Source organism: Micropterus salmoides, unplaced genomic scaffold (genome assembly GCF_014851395.1).
Source record: "Micropterus salmoides isolate LMB-PRFRI ecotype aquatic unplaced genomic scaffold, ASM1485139v1 Ms_hic_scaffold_4282, whole genome shotgun sequence".
In the NCBI taxonomy this organism is placed as follows: Eukaryota; Metazoa; Chordata; class Actinopteri; order Centrarchiformes; family Centrarchidae; genus Micropterus; species Micropterus salmoides.
In genome coordinates, this window is record NW_024043687.1 from 1 (window position 1) to 15952 (window position 15952).

Genomic DNA, 15952 nt, shown 5'->3' on the forward strand with positions numbered 1-15952 from the left:
GACCAATCAGCTGAGCCGCGGCCTGGGATGTGAGACGAGCAGAGCGCTGTTCGTCGTTCCCTCGCCTGCCGCGTCATGTTTGTGTAGTCTATACCTGGTCTCTGTCCATCTGCTCATGTCCAGGGACCAGAGAGCAGTGTGGGTAAATGACACTGACACGAGGCGGGTTAGATGTGACCTGCGGTAGTGACAGATGAGGCCGGGGGCTGGTTCCAGGGAGGCGGCACAGCCGAGGTCACAGTCTGAAGAGAGGCGTGAGCGCGATTTCTCTGCGGAGCGGCACCAGATCAGGACAGCGTTTTCTACAGGGGGGTTTAAATTCTTAAACCTCCCTCGCTCTGCTGAAGAGTGAGGAAGGTTCCCCCGTGTGGCGCTCTGCTGTTCCCCCGTGTGGCGCTCTGCTGAGTCGGGCTCTGTTCTGTCCTGTTGCAGCGTTAAATAAAGACCGAGCGGATAGTGAATAGTTGGGTGCGTTTCTGAGCACCACACGTTCAAGTGGCCCCGACAGGCCACACCGGTCACACAGGAGCCGGGTCCCCTGGTCCCCTGGCCCCCTGGTCCCCTGGTCCCCTGGCCCCCTGGCCCCCTGGTCCCCTGGTCCCCTGGTCCCCTGGCCCCCTGGCCCCCTGGTCCCCTGGTCCCCTGGCCCCCTGGTCCCCTGGCCCCCTGGTCCCCTTAGTCTCAGACTTCTGTGGGGAAGCACTGAACCTCTTCTCTCTCTCTCTCCTGCAGAAGTCGAGCCGGCTCTACCAGGTCTCCGTGGGCCAGTGTCTCTCCGTTGCTCAGCCGGTCGGGCCCAAGGGTTACGTCTCCATGGCGATATGCGACGCCTCCGAGGCACAGCAGTGGCAGCTGGAGGGCTGAGCGGGACGGGGCCCCGCCCCCTCAGTGACGGACAGTTTGTTTTAGAGACAATCAGGTTTTTGTGTTTTTACTGTTTTAGTTTCTCTCAGGACGACTTTTATTAACCAGCTGATTTTATTTAGGTTCATGTCTTTAAAACTGCTCCAGGTTCAGTTCCAGGTTCAGTTCCAGGTTCAGCTCCAGGTTCAGCTCCAGGTTCAGTTCCAGGTTCAGTTCCAGGTTCAGTTCCAGGTTCAGCTCCAGGTTCAGCTCCAGGTTCAGTTCCAGGTTCAGTTCCAGGTTCAGCTCCAGGTTCAGCTCCAGGTTCAGCTCCAGGTTCAGCTCCAGGTTCAGTTCCAGGTTCAGCTCCAGGACAGACTGAACAAACTGCATGGAAACATCCTGGAATACTTTGGATTACAGAGAAATAACCAGCAGGAGGAGTTTTCTTTTACTTTTTCTTTTTTAGGCTTCCAGGCCAGACCTTGAAAGTCCTGGAGGAACACTATGAACTTGGTGACGTGTGACCCGTCAGGACAGACTCGATATTTCCAGTTTCTCTCCAGGCGACCTGGAACGTGTTGCTATTTATTTAAACGGCCTGATGTAGTCTCCAGGAGCCGTCAGGTGACGTCTGTCGTCATGTCGATGTGTAACTCACCTGCGTGACGTCACGGTCAGGTGACGTCACGGTCAGGTGACAGCAGCCAGGAGGTTGCGTCATTGTGTCTTTGTGTCATTTCATCTTCAATAAATCTTTTAAACCCACAGACTGAAGAGCCGACGTGTTTGTTGTGATCCGGGTAGCTCGTTAGCTCGTTAGCTCGCTGGCTAACAGGAGCAGTAAATCCTCCGGACTGTGAACCAGGTCTCAGAGGAGCTTCAGGGAACCCGCACGGGGACGACAGCTGCTCAGTGTCGGACTCTCCGGCTCTTTTAAAGTTCTGCCAATATGATGTCATACGGACATTTTAACCCTGGTGTAGCTCAGGATCGGGGTCTCATTTCTAAACGGTGCGTTCGTACAGAACAGGGCTGGAAACGTGCGGACGCCACTTCCCGAGCGAAGGCTGTGATCTCTAACAAACAGAGCTGACAGTCAGTAAACTCTGAACCACGCGGACGCACAGAAAGAGGAGAGAAACGGCGCCTCACACGGCAGAAGGAGGAAACTGTTGGAAATGATGGTGGAACATAAATCCAGATCTGCCCTCCGAGTATTCCAGGCTTAAAGCCTTTCTGAAGAAACAAGTGGCAAAAAAATGGGTAACGGGTTTGACCTGAGCTCCGTCTCCACATCACCGTAGCAGCTCTTTCACTTTGCAAACCTGAAGGCAGCATGCAGGTAACTCAGCAGAGCTGCGGTCCGGAGGATTTCAGGTGTCAGATGGTAGCGAGGAGGAAGAGAAACACGTGTTTGATGAAGGCTTTTCGTTCAGCTCGTCTGCAGCAGAACAGCTGCTCGACAGTCAGGGTCCAGACTCGGGTCGCTTTTAAAAAGAGCCGATCCGTTTCGGATTTGGACCACATCTGGAAGTGGCCCAGTTCCGAACTGGAAAAGATTCCATGTGACTCAGGCCTGTTTCTGAGATCAGGTCTGAGTCACATTGGCCTGCAGGCTGAACGCAGCCTTATTCAAGGCTCCTGGAATCTCCCTGATTTCATTCATCACCACTAAATCCCCTCCCAAGATCTTCTCAAGGACCACTACAAACTGCTTAAAGTCCCCCGAAACCTCTTCATGAACCCTGGAATCGGACGAAATACTCAAGGATCTCTACATGTTTCTCAAGGCCCCTGGAATCCAGTAGAAACTGCCCAAACCTCCACACGGACAAACTCTTCAAGGACACCTGGAACCTCCAAAGACCTAACTTCTACAGAACTCCCCCAAAATAAGGACTCCTGGAGTCTGACCGGACATCCTTCTCAAGGACTCCTTGAAACTCTTGAAGGTCCACTAGAAACTGTGCAAGGGGCCCTGGAACCTCCTGACGCCTGGAAACTACTAAATATCTCCCTAAAACTAATGACTCCTGGAATCAGACCTGATCTGAACTGCCCAAGGATGACATCGGCCTTCTCAAGGACTCCTTGAAACTCCTGAAAGTCCACTAGAAACTGTGCAAGGATTCTGCCTCTGAGGAGGAGAGCGGTTTGGAAGCTCGTCCTGCTGACTGTGTTGGTGAGAGACGTTTCAAGGCTTCAAGGCCTTTAAAACGTTTCCAGGAGTCGGGTTTCTAAGGAGTTTCCAGCAAACAGGTTCCAGGGTTCGTTGTGGGTCTCTGAAGGGTCTTTAAGGGGTTCTGCTGTGAAGAGGTCAGAGAAGTCCTTCAAGGTCTAAGGAGGTTCCAGGAGGTCTTCAAGGTGTTTGTGTAGCTTTCATCTAAATCAGACGCAGCTTTATTGTAAAGTAGTTTTCCAGGTATTCCAGGACCTACATAAATATAAAGACATGAAATAAAAGTTAGTCATGAGAGAGATTCCAGGGCCTTGAGCAGGTTCCAGGACCACAGAGGAGGATGTGTGTTAATGCACATTGATTTTCACAGCCGGTCGTATTGCAGAGCTTTCAGAGTTAATGTGACATCATGCAGTCTGAGCGGCTGCCAGCTGATTGGACGCTCGGACAGAATCGACCTCATAAATCCACATTTACAAATTTAGAGAAACTTTATTGATCTGCAGCTCTCTGACAGAACATCGTGTCTGTGTGCGACTGACACACAAATTACCGTTCTGTGTGTGTGCGCTTCAAAAACTACGAAGCAGGCCTCCAGGAGTCCCTTGAGGGGGGTCTCTACGGTCCTGGAGGACGCTCAAGGGTCCCTCCAATCAGGTTCACGGTTTGCGTTACAGAAAAGCTCCTCTCGCACTCTGCAGAGGTCGGAGGAGGAAGAAGGGTTTACGAATAGACAGAAGAAGAAGAGCACAGGAAGTGATGTCAGAGGTTAGAGAGAGGGACGCCGCTGCTCCGATGGCGTGCGGCAGCTCGTTCCACCGTCGTGGTGTCACAGATGAGAACAGGGACTGAGGTCGCTTTGTGTGAAGCGATGGCAGAGACAGGCGGCGTTCGTTGGAGGAGCGTAGCGGCCCAGAATGAACGTGTGCTTGGATTATGGCGTTTAGGCTGATGGTGCAGACGTCCCTCTGGACGCAGCATCAGGGACTTGGATCTGGGGCCCCCGGGGAGCCGGCGGAGGTCAGGGGCCGCTGAGCTCTGAACCCTCTGTGGACGAGCTGCCAGGAGGGCAGACAGGTAACCGTGGTGAAACCAGCCAGCCGCCTGTTTGTCGCTAGCTAAAGTTAGCATCCCAGCTAACATCACAGTTAATGTGAATTACACCTAGCTAATCAAGCTAGCTAGCTGCACCCTCTCGTCCAAATACGGTCGCGTCCGGTGCCGCTGGTTGCAAAAACTCAACATAGCGGCGCCCTATCGGCCAAAATTCAAGGCTTCCGCAGTCCACAACCCAGCGGGTGACGTCACCATGACTACGCCCACTTCCTATATACAGTCTGTGGCGGCTGTGAAACTCCTCTGGAGCTAATGTTGGCAGGATGATGCGGTGATCCCGCCTGAACCCCGCTGAGCTGCTTCTGCAGACGCCTGGTTGGAAAATCAGCCGTAACTAGACCAGTAAGACCAGTACGACCAGTACGACCAGGGACCAAACCCTCCTCCCTGACCTGCAGCTCCAGATAACACAGCGGAAAGCCTCTGTGTGCGTGTGCATGAGTGCGTGTGCGTGGTAATCAGCGGTAAGTGCAGTGTGTTTCTGGAGACGATCAGCCGCCTGCAGCCGATCAATACTGGGAGAGATCTAACAGGTGTGTGTGTTACTGTGTGTGTGTGTGTGTGTGTGTGTGTGTTACTGTGTGTGTGTTACTGTGTGTGTGTGTTACTGTGTGTGACTGTGTGTGTGTGTGTTACTGTGTGTGTGTGTGTGTGTGTTACTGTGTGTGTGTGTTACTGTGTGTGTTACCGTGTGTGTGTGTGTGTGTTACTGTGTGTGTGTGTGTGTGTTACTGTGTGTGTGTGTGTGTTACTGTGTGTGTGTGTTACTGTGTGTGTGTGTGTGTGTGTGTTTCCACGACTTCATTATGTAAATCTCTTGTTTACACACAGTGAGGTCGTGAGTGGCTGTCGGCTGAACTCAGAACTTCCTGTCAGAGTTCAGCCTCTGGTCAACAAACACTTTCAGACTCTCAGTGTTGATCTGGGAGGAGCTGTAGAGGCGGGCTGAATTGACGCCGGGTCAGGCGTGGTTACCGTGAGGCGTGCGTGGCGAGCGAGGACGATCGGATGAACCTCTGTCACAAACTTTGCTGTGTCCACCACTGTCAGTGCGACCTTTTCTCTCACAGCGTCGGCACAGAGCGGTGATCGCCGTCTGCGACACAACGCTGGCTATGAAGTAAAGAGTGTGAACAGTAAAACGTAGCTAACTCGGCTCTGGACCGCCTCCCTGTCCTCTGCATGATGAAGGCAGCACGCCGCTGCCCTGTTAGCATTGTTCGTTAGCAAACATCAACACAGTGGACGCTGTAGCGCTACCGCAGACTAGCGTTTGGTAGTATTGCGGTACGACGGACACACAAGTATAGATGCACGCACGTAGCTGCGCACGTAGCTGCGCACGTAGCCCCTACGCAGGATAATAAATGAAGCTTCCCTCACTCTCTTCAGGGTAAATAGTTTTCCTCTCAATGAGACACAAATTCCAGTAAAGTTCAAATGAACTCAGGTTTAGTGACAAGCCACGCCCCTAATACACAGCTGGCCAATCACAGCGCAGTATAGAACTCACTCCGTTGAGAAAAATGTTGCTAATGTTAGCTAACGTCCTGCTGACTGTTACGTGATAAAGCTGTTGAACGGAGGCCTGCCGGCTGCACAGGAACAGCGCTGATCCTGTCAGGTGGTCCGGTGGTGTCACAGAAGCCCTCGTTGACTCGTGGCGTTCAGCTGAGCTGTGTGTGTGGCCGAGCAGGAAGACCGATAAACATCTGAAACAGCATCATCTTGTGTTAATCGTCAACGGGCAGAGCGGTCCCCGGGGCCGAAGAGCGTGAGCACGTGGATCGTGATCCGCGGCTTCACAGCAGGAGTTTAAACCGCCTTTCTGAAACCGGACGTCCGGCTTGGTGATTCGTTAACGCGTTCACACATCAGCCTGAAGCGTCTGATTGTTTCACGTAACCGTGTTAAAGACTCGGGTCGAGTGTCAGGGTCTAAGTGTGTCGGTAAAATGATCCGATGACACACACACACATTACTGGAACACTTTAACACACTTGCAGTACAACACCAGGCCGTAGAGCCTTAACGTCAGCTTCACACTGTCTGTACTCACTCAGCTGATTAATGTCTCTGCGTCTGTACTTAATTAACAACGGTTTCCTTCCACTGAAACATTTCCACGAGCTGTTGTATGGTTTCATTCTCTGAACGATGTGTCAACGTCAGGAGAGAAGATGTGTTTCTCATTATTGGCATGAATGTATGACAACAGTGTTGCCATATAAAGAACATGAGAACAATTAATTTCATTAAATAAGTAAATAAAAAATAAATGTGTGTATATTAAAGTGTGCGGAGGTTTCACAGGTGGTGAGTTCAGTGTTTTCGTGCTGCGTTCAGGGACCGTCTGCACGCCTGAAAGCGGTCAATCCAGACTAGTGAGCGGCGCTGAGAGCAGTTCAGGCTTCTATTGATCTCCGTTCTCCATCAGAGGAACAATAAAGTGTTTCTGCCCCCCCCCCCCCCCCCCACGCTCCCTAACGATCGTAAAGATTCCCAACATCTGCGGCCGCGCTGAAATCCATCACGCCGTTTAAAGCTGCGGCTGTCATTTCAGATGTGTTATGATTCAGTTTATGATCACCTCAAATCAATAACAGGAGCTCAGAGAAACATTAAAGGGTTTGTTTCCTTCCCCTGAACACAGCGTTTGGTACTACGAGGTACTTTTCTCTCGTAGTATTACTGCCATCGATACTTCTGGTACTACAGCTGAGACACTGAGAGCCCAGCGGCAAAAACTCTTTTTAGCTTCAGCTGCAGAAATGACAGGCTGATGGTGATGATGGCAGTGATGATGTCAGCGGTTTGGTTGGTCTGGCTGGAGGCGATGAAAAACCTCGACCTCATTTTCTGTCTGTGTCCAGTGCACGGCTAACCTGGGCCCCTTATTAACCCTACTGAAATGTTCACAGATGTTTTCGTTGGATTTTTATGATTTTTATTCTTCCAGGTCGCGGCCAAGACGGTAAGTGCTGCAGAAAGGTCACCACAGCAACGGCAGGTGAAAACATTCGCACACTTTTACCTCTAGGCGGCGCTATTAGCGGAAGGCGCATATCGAAAACCTTACATCCACGCGTTCGAGCTGACTCTCGTATAGGCCACACCCATTTCATAATTTCGATCGGCACCAGATCTCTGAGGGAATTTTGATCCGATAACAAATGTTTGCTAAAAACAGGATGTGATGTCATATCTCAGGTTTGCAACGTCGATCGACACAAAACTCAGTGCGGAACTACTGATTTTCACCTCGCACTGTGCGAGCAGACGACACGCGCTTTGCTAGCTTCCTCTCCTCGTTTACCAAAGGCCATCTACCTGACAGCCGCTGTCATCAGAGCAGCGGGGTTAACGTCAGGTCTTGAGTGTCCGTAACGAGTGAGTGGTGGAGCGAATGAGAGCGAGCGGCAGTAACGTGGATGTTAGCGCCAGCAGGTAACCTCGGCCTGACTCAGCAGGACTGGACGGGGCGGAGTCACGTGACCACACCCACAGTAGTATGTTTTTAAGGGGAAAGTACATGAACACGCTGCAGGGAAAATATTTATTAATAGCCGACGTGGTGAAATTCCGTCGGTTTCGTTAATTGTCCAGCCCTACATGAGCGCACTGAAGAACTTTACATGACGTACTGCCTGTCATCATCTATCTGGGCTGCGTCCCCCCGTGCTCGACACTGATTGGTTTATAAATGAACGTCAACGTCAAAGGAACGAAGAGATGCGCATCTTTTCCAAAGAAGGTTAAAGTAAATAGCAGCGGGACCTGGTTGAAGACGCAGCGACGCCACAGAGGTCAAAGAGTCCATAATACAGTCAGAACTGAAGAAGCCTCTCAGAAGAGGGACGGGGGCGTCTTCTAGTCTCTTCAGCCGGGTCCAGCTGCTTTTCATTTTAACCTTCGTTTGGTAACCTTTGTGGGTGGTGATGGCGCATAGAGAAGATGCCTGCCTTTGGTGAGACATCCACCATTGTGTCCCTGAGCAAGACACTAAACCCCTCGTTGCTCCAGAGGCGTGTGACCTCTGACATGTACAGCGATTGTAAGTTGCTTTGGATAAAAGCGTTAAAATAAATGAATAAATGTAATGTAACCATGAGCTGGATGAACCTCCGCCGACATCAGGCACATCTCTGCGTCATTATGAAGCTGGAAGACCAGAAACAAGCGAGTGACGCCTCTGATGTGCCCGTACAGTCCTGATGAAGACGAGGATCCTCTTCAGCGCCTGAGACTCCAACCCAGATATCTACCTGTCCTCAGGTGTGAGGCGTGACGGGAGGGAACCGGCTCCACATGGATCGATGTGGAGACCGAGATCTGAAGTGTTTGTCTTAACGGCGAGCATCAGAGGAACTGTGAGTTTTCATCTATTGATCAGCGGCTCTGCTGGGAACCAATCAGCTTCCTGCGTGTAAGTGAATTAAACTGTGTGTGTGGCCCCCCAGGGCTTAATGAAAGAGGAGGTTACATCTGGGGCTGTGAGGGGCCGATCGATGAGAGGGAGGGAGAGAGAGAGGGAGGAGAGAGAGGGGGAGTCGGCGTGAGCAGCAGAAACGCTCTCTCCTCCTCACGCTTCACATCAGAGGGAGCAGAGACAACAGGAAGTGAGGAAGAGGAAAATGGACATAAAGGCAGAAAACGACTCCAGAGCTTTGATTTTGGACTTTTGTGAGAAAATCAAACCTTTACGGAGACGTAACCATCGACGCCCGAAGAGACACTTTATTTACTTTTTTCGCTAAGACAACAAACAAACAAACCTCCAGAATGACGGTGTTTTGCTCCGTGATGCAGGTAACCCTCGGGGTCGTCATGGCGTCGATGGTCGCCCGGGGGGGTGGAGCGCGGGTGGTGAGCGGTGAGTTCAGAAATGAAGTAAAGATGTAATTTACTCTTTCTTTTACCGTCAGTGCTGTTGTTGTGTTGAGCCCAAACTAATTAATGAGTAAATTTTTATTTATTTATCGGTTTCTGGTTGTTTTTTAACTTTTAAATGAGATCAAATTGCATGAAGTCCATCCCATACCTGAGGTTAATCATCAGTAATGGATTATAGATTTCAAGCATCGTGTGCATTAAAGGTTTTTTACCAATTAGTAAACCCATCATTTACCTTAAAGCTGAAAATCCCAGGATCTTATGTTTTAAGTTTTTTTACCCTTTAAAGAAAACTTAAATATGCTGATAATCCATTAAAACGCCTCAATATATTAGAATCAGTCATTTCAACCCAAACTTGGGGGAGCCCACGTTCAGCTGTATAACCTGTAATGCTGTTTTTCTTATTTAAAGAAACATTTGAACCATTAAATACGTGTTATCCCTTTAGTTATATATATGTGTTCATTCAGCCAAAGTCTGTTAAACAGAGAGTAGAGTAACGTTCTGCTCTGTTCCATTTTAAATCTGTTAACAGGACCTGAGTCGTTTTAATTTGACAGTTCAGCTGATGTTAGCGTTTTGTTAATATTTAATTTAGCTGTCTTTTGTCCATATTTCCCCTCAAGGTTTTAATTTTAAAGAGTCACAGTGTTAAAATGTTGCATGCTGTTGCTCATCTGTCTTTGTTTCAACTACCACTCCAGCTTCTAATACTACTAAATGTCCATTCAGGACTCCGGGTTAGAGTGTTTATTAATCCTTCCCACTTCAAGAGAAATCACATGAAACCATACTGAGCTCCCTAAAAACATTGATTTCATCTCTTTTCTTACGATGAATGATTTAACTATATCTTATAATGTATATTAATGTGCTTTGATTTTCAGTGATTGGTGCTTTTACAGTCCTTTCACTGGAGAACAGCATGTAGTACAAACCGTCTGTTGTCTTCTTTGAGTTGTATCGTGTGTTGGCAGCACTGCCCTGAATAACGGGCACGCTAATACAGCAAATCTGAGTTTGAGAGAGAGAGACGGAGGGAGAGAGAGGGAGACGGGCTGATAGCAGACAGATATATATGGAGCTCTTTAGTGGCTTTAACAGTAAAGTGATGATGGTGCAGAAGAGAATCCAGCTAATCACTTAAAGTAGCTCTGAGTGTGTGCGAGGCTGTTTTAACCAGACTGAGTATTAATCACTGCAGCTATTCACTGGGCATACACACACACACACACACACACACACACACACACACACTGTAACACACACTGCCAGTGTTTTGTTGCTGTAGTTTTCTCACAGTGACTGATGTAAAGATACCAGCCATACTGTCTCTATGTACAGTGATACAGTCACATCACAAATATAGTCAAGAAGTCTACTTGGTATAGATGGAGGGAGAAGGATGACGAGTAGTCAGAAACCAAAAAAGAGCCAAGCTTCCTAGTCAGAAACCAAGAAAGAGCCAAACATTCTAGTAAGAGCCAAGCTCCCGAGTCAGAAACAAAGAAAGAGCCAAGCTCCCGAGTCAGAAACAAAGAAAGAGCCAAACATTCTAGTAAGAGCCAAGCTCCCGAGTCAGAAACAAAGAAAGAGCCAAGCTCCCGAGTCAGAAACAAAGAAAGAGCCAAACATTCTAGTAAGAGCCAAGCTCCCGAGTCAGAAACAAAGAAAGAGCCAAGCTCCCGAGTCAGAAACCAAGAAAGAGCCAAGCTCCCGAGTCAGAAACCAAGAAAGAGCCAAACATTCTAGTAAGAGCCAAGCTCCCGAGTCAGAAACAAAGAAAGAGCCAAGCTCCCGAGTCAGAAACAAAGAAAGAGCCAAGCTTCCGAGTCAGGAAACAAAGAAAGAGCCAAGCTTCCGAGTCAGAAACCAAGAAAGAGCCAAACATTCTAGTAAGAGCCAAGCTCCCGAGTCAGAAACAAAGAAAGAGCCAAGCTCCCGAGTCAGAAACAAAGAAAGAGCCAAACATTCTAGTAAGAGCCAAGCTCCCGAGTCAGAAACAAAGAAAGAGCCAAGCTCCGAGTCAGAAACAAAGAAAGAGCCAAACATTCTAGTAAGAGCCAAGCTCCCGAGTCAGAAACAAAGAAAGAGCCAAGCTCCCGAGTCAGAAACCAAGAAAGAGCCAAGCTCCCGAGTCAGAAACCAAGAAAGAGCCAAACATTCTAGTAAGAGCCAAGCTCCCGAGTCAGAAACAAAGAAAGAGCCAAGCTCCCGAGTCAGAAACAAAGAAAGAGCCAAGCTTCCGAGTCAGGAAACAAAGAAAGAGCCAAGCTTCCGAGTCAGAAACCAAGATAGAGCCAAACATTCTAGTAAGAGCCAAGCTCCCGAGTCAGAAACAAAGAAAGAGCCAAGCTTCCGAGTCAGAAACCAAGAAAGAGCCAAGCTTCCGAGTCAGAAACCAAGAAAAAGCCAAGCTTCCGAGTCAGAAACCAAGATAGAGCCAAACATTCTAGTAAGAGCCAAGCTCCCGAGTCAGAAACAAAGAAAGAGCCAAACATTCTAGTAAGAGCCAAGCTCCCGAGTCAGAAACAAAGAAAGAGCCAAGCTTCCAAGTCAGAAACCAAGAAAAAGCTAAACATCCTAGTAAGAGCCAAGCTCCCTAGTCAGAAACCAAGAAAGAGCCAAGCTTCCTAGTAAGAGCCAAGCTCCCGAGTCAGAAACAAAGAAAGAGCCAAGCTTCTGAGTCAGAAACCAAGATAGAGCCAAACATTCTAGTAAGAGCCAAGCTCCCGAGTCAGAAACAAAGAAAGAGCCAAGCTTCCGAGTCAGAAACCAAGAAAAAGCTAAACATCCTAGTAAGAGCCAAGCTCCCTAGTCAGAAACCAAGAAAGAGCCAAGCTTCCTAGTAAGAGCCAAGCTTCCGAGTCAGAAACCAAGAAAGAGCCAAGCTTCCGAGTCAGAAACCAAGAAAGAGCCAAGCTCCCTAGTCAGAAACCAAGAAAGAGCCAAGCTCCCTAGTAAGAGCCAAACTCCCTAGTCAGAAACCAAGAAAGAGCCAAACTCCCTAGTCAGAAACCAAGAAAAAGCCAAACTCCCTAGTCAGAAACCAAGAAAGAGCCAAGCTTCCGAGTCAGAAACCAAGAAAAAGCCAAGCTTCCGAGTCAGAAACCAAGAAAGAGCCAAGCTTCCTAGTAAGACCCAAGCTCCCTAGTCAGAAACCAAGAAAGAGCCAAGCTTCCAAGTCAGAAACCAAGAAAGAGCCAAACTCCCTAGTCAGAAACCAAGAAAAAGTCAAACTCCCTAGTCAGAAACCAAGACAGAGCCAAGCTCCCTAGTCAGAAACAAATAAAGAGCCAAGCTCCCTAGTCAGAAACCAAGAAAGAGCCAAGCTTACGAGTCAGAAACCAAGAAAGAGCCAAGCTTCCGAGTCAGAAACCAAGAAAGAGCCAAGCTTCCGAGTCAGAAACCAAGAAAGAGCCAAGCTTCCTAGTAAGACCCAAGCTCCCTAGTCAGAAACCAAGAAAGAGCCAAGCTTCCAAGTCAGAAACCAAGAAAGAGCCAAGCTCCCTAGTCAGAAACCAAGAAAAAGCCAAGCTTCCTAGTAAGACCCAAGCTCCCTAGTCAGAAACCAAGAAAAAGCCAAGCTTCCGAGTCAGAAACCAAGGAAAAACCAAACATCCTAGTAAGAGCCAAGCTCCCTAGTCAGAAGCCAAGAAAGAGCCAAACTTTCTAGTAAGAGCCAAGCTCCCTAGTCAGAAACCAAGAAAAAGCCAAACATTCTAGTAAGAGCCAAGCTCCCTAGTCAGAAACCAAGAAAGAGCCAAGCTTACGAGTCAGAAACCAAGAAAGAGCCAAGCTCCCGAGTCGGAAACCAAGAAAGAGCCAAGCTTCCGAGTCGGAAACCAAGAAAGAACAAAGCATGAAAGATTAAGCATGAAGCAAGCTTCCTAGTTAAGGCCTAAGTGTCAACCAACCCAAAGTTGGACTATATTGACAATGACTGTCTTCCTCTCTCAGGTCAGACGTGTGTTTGGGTGGTCCAGAGCATCCCTGCTATAAGATTGCATATTTCCATGACGTTAAGAGCCGTGTCGCCTTCCAAGAGGCAAATCAGGCCTGCAAGATGGACAGCGGTCACTGCTTAGCATCGAGAGCCCGGACGAGCAGAGAGACATCGAAAACCTGCTGCAGGTGAGACGGACACATGGGAACCTATTTAAATGATCTGTAGTGCACGGTCAATGGCGTGTCCAACTCCACAAGGGTTGTATTTAGTCTCTTCATTGATTAGTTTCACTGGATGAACGTGGACTGTGTGTGAAAACTTTTTGGATGTGTAGAGAACACAGAACAAGAATTAACATTAGATCCTGACCGATCCTGTCGGCGTGTCGGGAGATTTAAATAATCATGTGCCGTGTGCGTAAATGCACACAGGGTCTTTCTTAATGAGGCCTGCTTTATCCGAACTGGAACCCGCCTATAGCAGGAAATACTACGCCATTGATTTCAGACCAGGTTTTTGTTAAGAGCAACGACACTGGTGCTGCGCCGCTTTGTGCCGGGTAAAGATATGGCCCAGGTCTTCTTCATCTCTTTGTGTTCCCCCTCTCATTTACTCTTCTTCCCACTCGTCTCCAGGAGCTGCGTTCAGGAGCAGTGGGTGGAGCAGGGGGAGGTATAGCAGATGGTGATTTCTGGATCGGTCTGACTCGGAGGGACGGAGTCGATCACACTGAACTTAGCAACACCTTCACTTCCTGTCCACAGCTCTACTACTGGACCGACGGCAGTCTAGCCCCCTTCAGGTGAGTGTGATGTTAATGCTGCATCACTTGATTGACTTGAAGCCCCACAAACATAAACAGGATGATCAGGTTGTCACTCCAGCTCTAGGTGATTAGAACTTTTTGTTATTTATTTGTTGAGGTAGTTTGGAGAAAGTTGCAGAATCGGCTTTATCACCAAGTAGGTTTATACATGCAAGGAATTTTCTCTGGTGACTTGGTGCATACCAATAAACATAAAATATATAATATTAAATTGACTTCAATGTTGAATAAAAAAAGAATATGTGCAGTGACACACTCCTAAAATAGGCATCAGAAGGTCGAGTGTGAAATATCTGACAATAACGGACAAACTGCACACCTGCAGGGCAGAGAAACACTAAGGGGGGCGGGGCTTAGCATACAGCCAAGGACTAATGATGATGTTGTAGGAACTGGTATTTCGACGAGCCGTCCTGCGGAGGAGAGGCCTGCGTTGTGATGTACCATCAGCCAACTGCACTTCCTGGTCTGGGCGGGGCTTATCTCTACCAATGGAACGACGACCGCTGCAACATGAAACACAATTTCATCTGCAAATATGAACCAGGTACCATCAGCCAATCAGCTTTACTCTCTGCTAAACTAATCAGGTGCCATCAGCCAATCAGCTTCACTCTCTGCTAAACTAATCAGGTGCCATCAGCCAATCAGCTTCACTCTCTGCTAACTAATCAGGTGCCATCAGCCAATCAGCTTCACTCTTGCTAAACTAATCAGGTGCCATCAGCCAATCAGCTTTACTCTCTGCTAAACTAATCAGTGCCATCACCCAATCAGCTTTACTCTCTGCTAAACTAATCAGGTGCCATCAGCCAATCAGCTTCACTCTCTGCTAAACTAATCAGGTGCCATCAGCCAATCAGCTTCACTCTCTGCTAACTAATCAGGTGCCATCAGCCAATCAGTTTCACTCTCTGGTACACACCAGAGGTGAGTTCAATCTCAAAACGGTTTGCAACATTTTGTTGGTGCTGAACTCGCCCCAGGTACCATCAGTTTGCTGTTTCATTTCTTTCTTTCAGAGAGCCATCTTATGAAGAAACAGGGTGACACACCTGGAGGCGAGGCACAGGTGAGCAGGAAAGGCTTTATAAGGTCATAACTTGCATATTTTCCCCTTTCATTTCAAAATGCAAACTTCCATCATTGGAGATCTAATCGCTCCTGTGAGCTAATATATATTTTAAAAACATTACCACACATTTATATATATGTATACATTTACTCACATTAATATATAGATTCTATATACATTAACACCTTTGTTGGGAGTTGCACGTTACAAAAGTAACGCAGTTATGGTAATGTACTGCTTTTTGTAACACAGTAATATAACGTATTCTAATAAAATTTTGGTAATATTTCAGTAATGCACATTACAACGTATTTTAACTGAAAATTAAGTGGTGTTTTGTTTTTCTACTGCAAATGTTTCAGCACCAGAAATGAAACTCTTCACGTAAAAGACCAACTATTTTTCTTATTGCTGGAATTTGATGGTTGGTTGAGATTGTAGCCAGGGGAGCTCAGATCCATTTAATCTGCACATCTCTAGAACCCACCTCTGCAGGCACATCTTACTATCTGAATAATGCGCTTGTTAAGAGCACTGAAAGTAACTCAAAAGTAACGCTAAAGTTTTAAAGCATTACAATTCAGACACTGTAAAACTGTAATATAATTAATTACTCTTAAACAACAGTAACGAGTAATCTATAATGTATTACATTTTGTAAGTAACTGCCCAACACTGATTTTTAGATTTTACATAACTAATGCAAATTTTCACACATTTAATATATAGATTTTATATAGATTCATGGACATTATCACACGTCAATGTATAGATTTTATATAGATTCATGCACATTATCACACATTAATACATAGATTTATATAGATTCATGCACATTATCACACATCAATGTATAGATTTATATAGATTCATGCACATTATCACACATTAATATATAGATTTATATAGATTCATGCACATTATCACATTAATACATCAATGTTATATCATTATTATACATTAATATATAGATTTTATATAGATTCATGCACATTATCACACATTAATATATAGATTTTATATAGATTCATGCACATTATCACACATTAATACATCAATGTTATA

General features: G+C 47.2%; 1 long non-coding RNA gene and 1 pseudogene across 1 annotated transcript; both read left to right on the forward strand.

Moving 5' to 3' along the window:
* The first annotated feature begins 706 nt into the window (after positions 1-706).
* LOC119887719 lies at positions 707-1613 on the forward strand. The gene is made up of 2 exons (XR_005441800.1): positions 707-1155; positions 1216-1613. It is a non-coding gene; the product is annotated as an uncharacterized LOC119887719 (long non-coding RNA).
* Positions 1614-3784: 2171 nt separating this feature from the next.
* LOC119887717 lies at positions 3785-14884 on the forward strand (annotated as a pseudogene).
* Positions 14885-15952: the final 1068 nt, after the last annotated feature.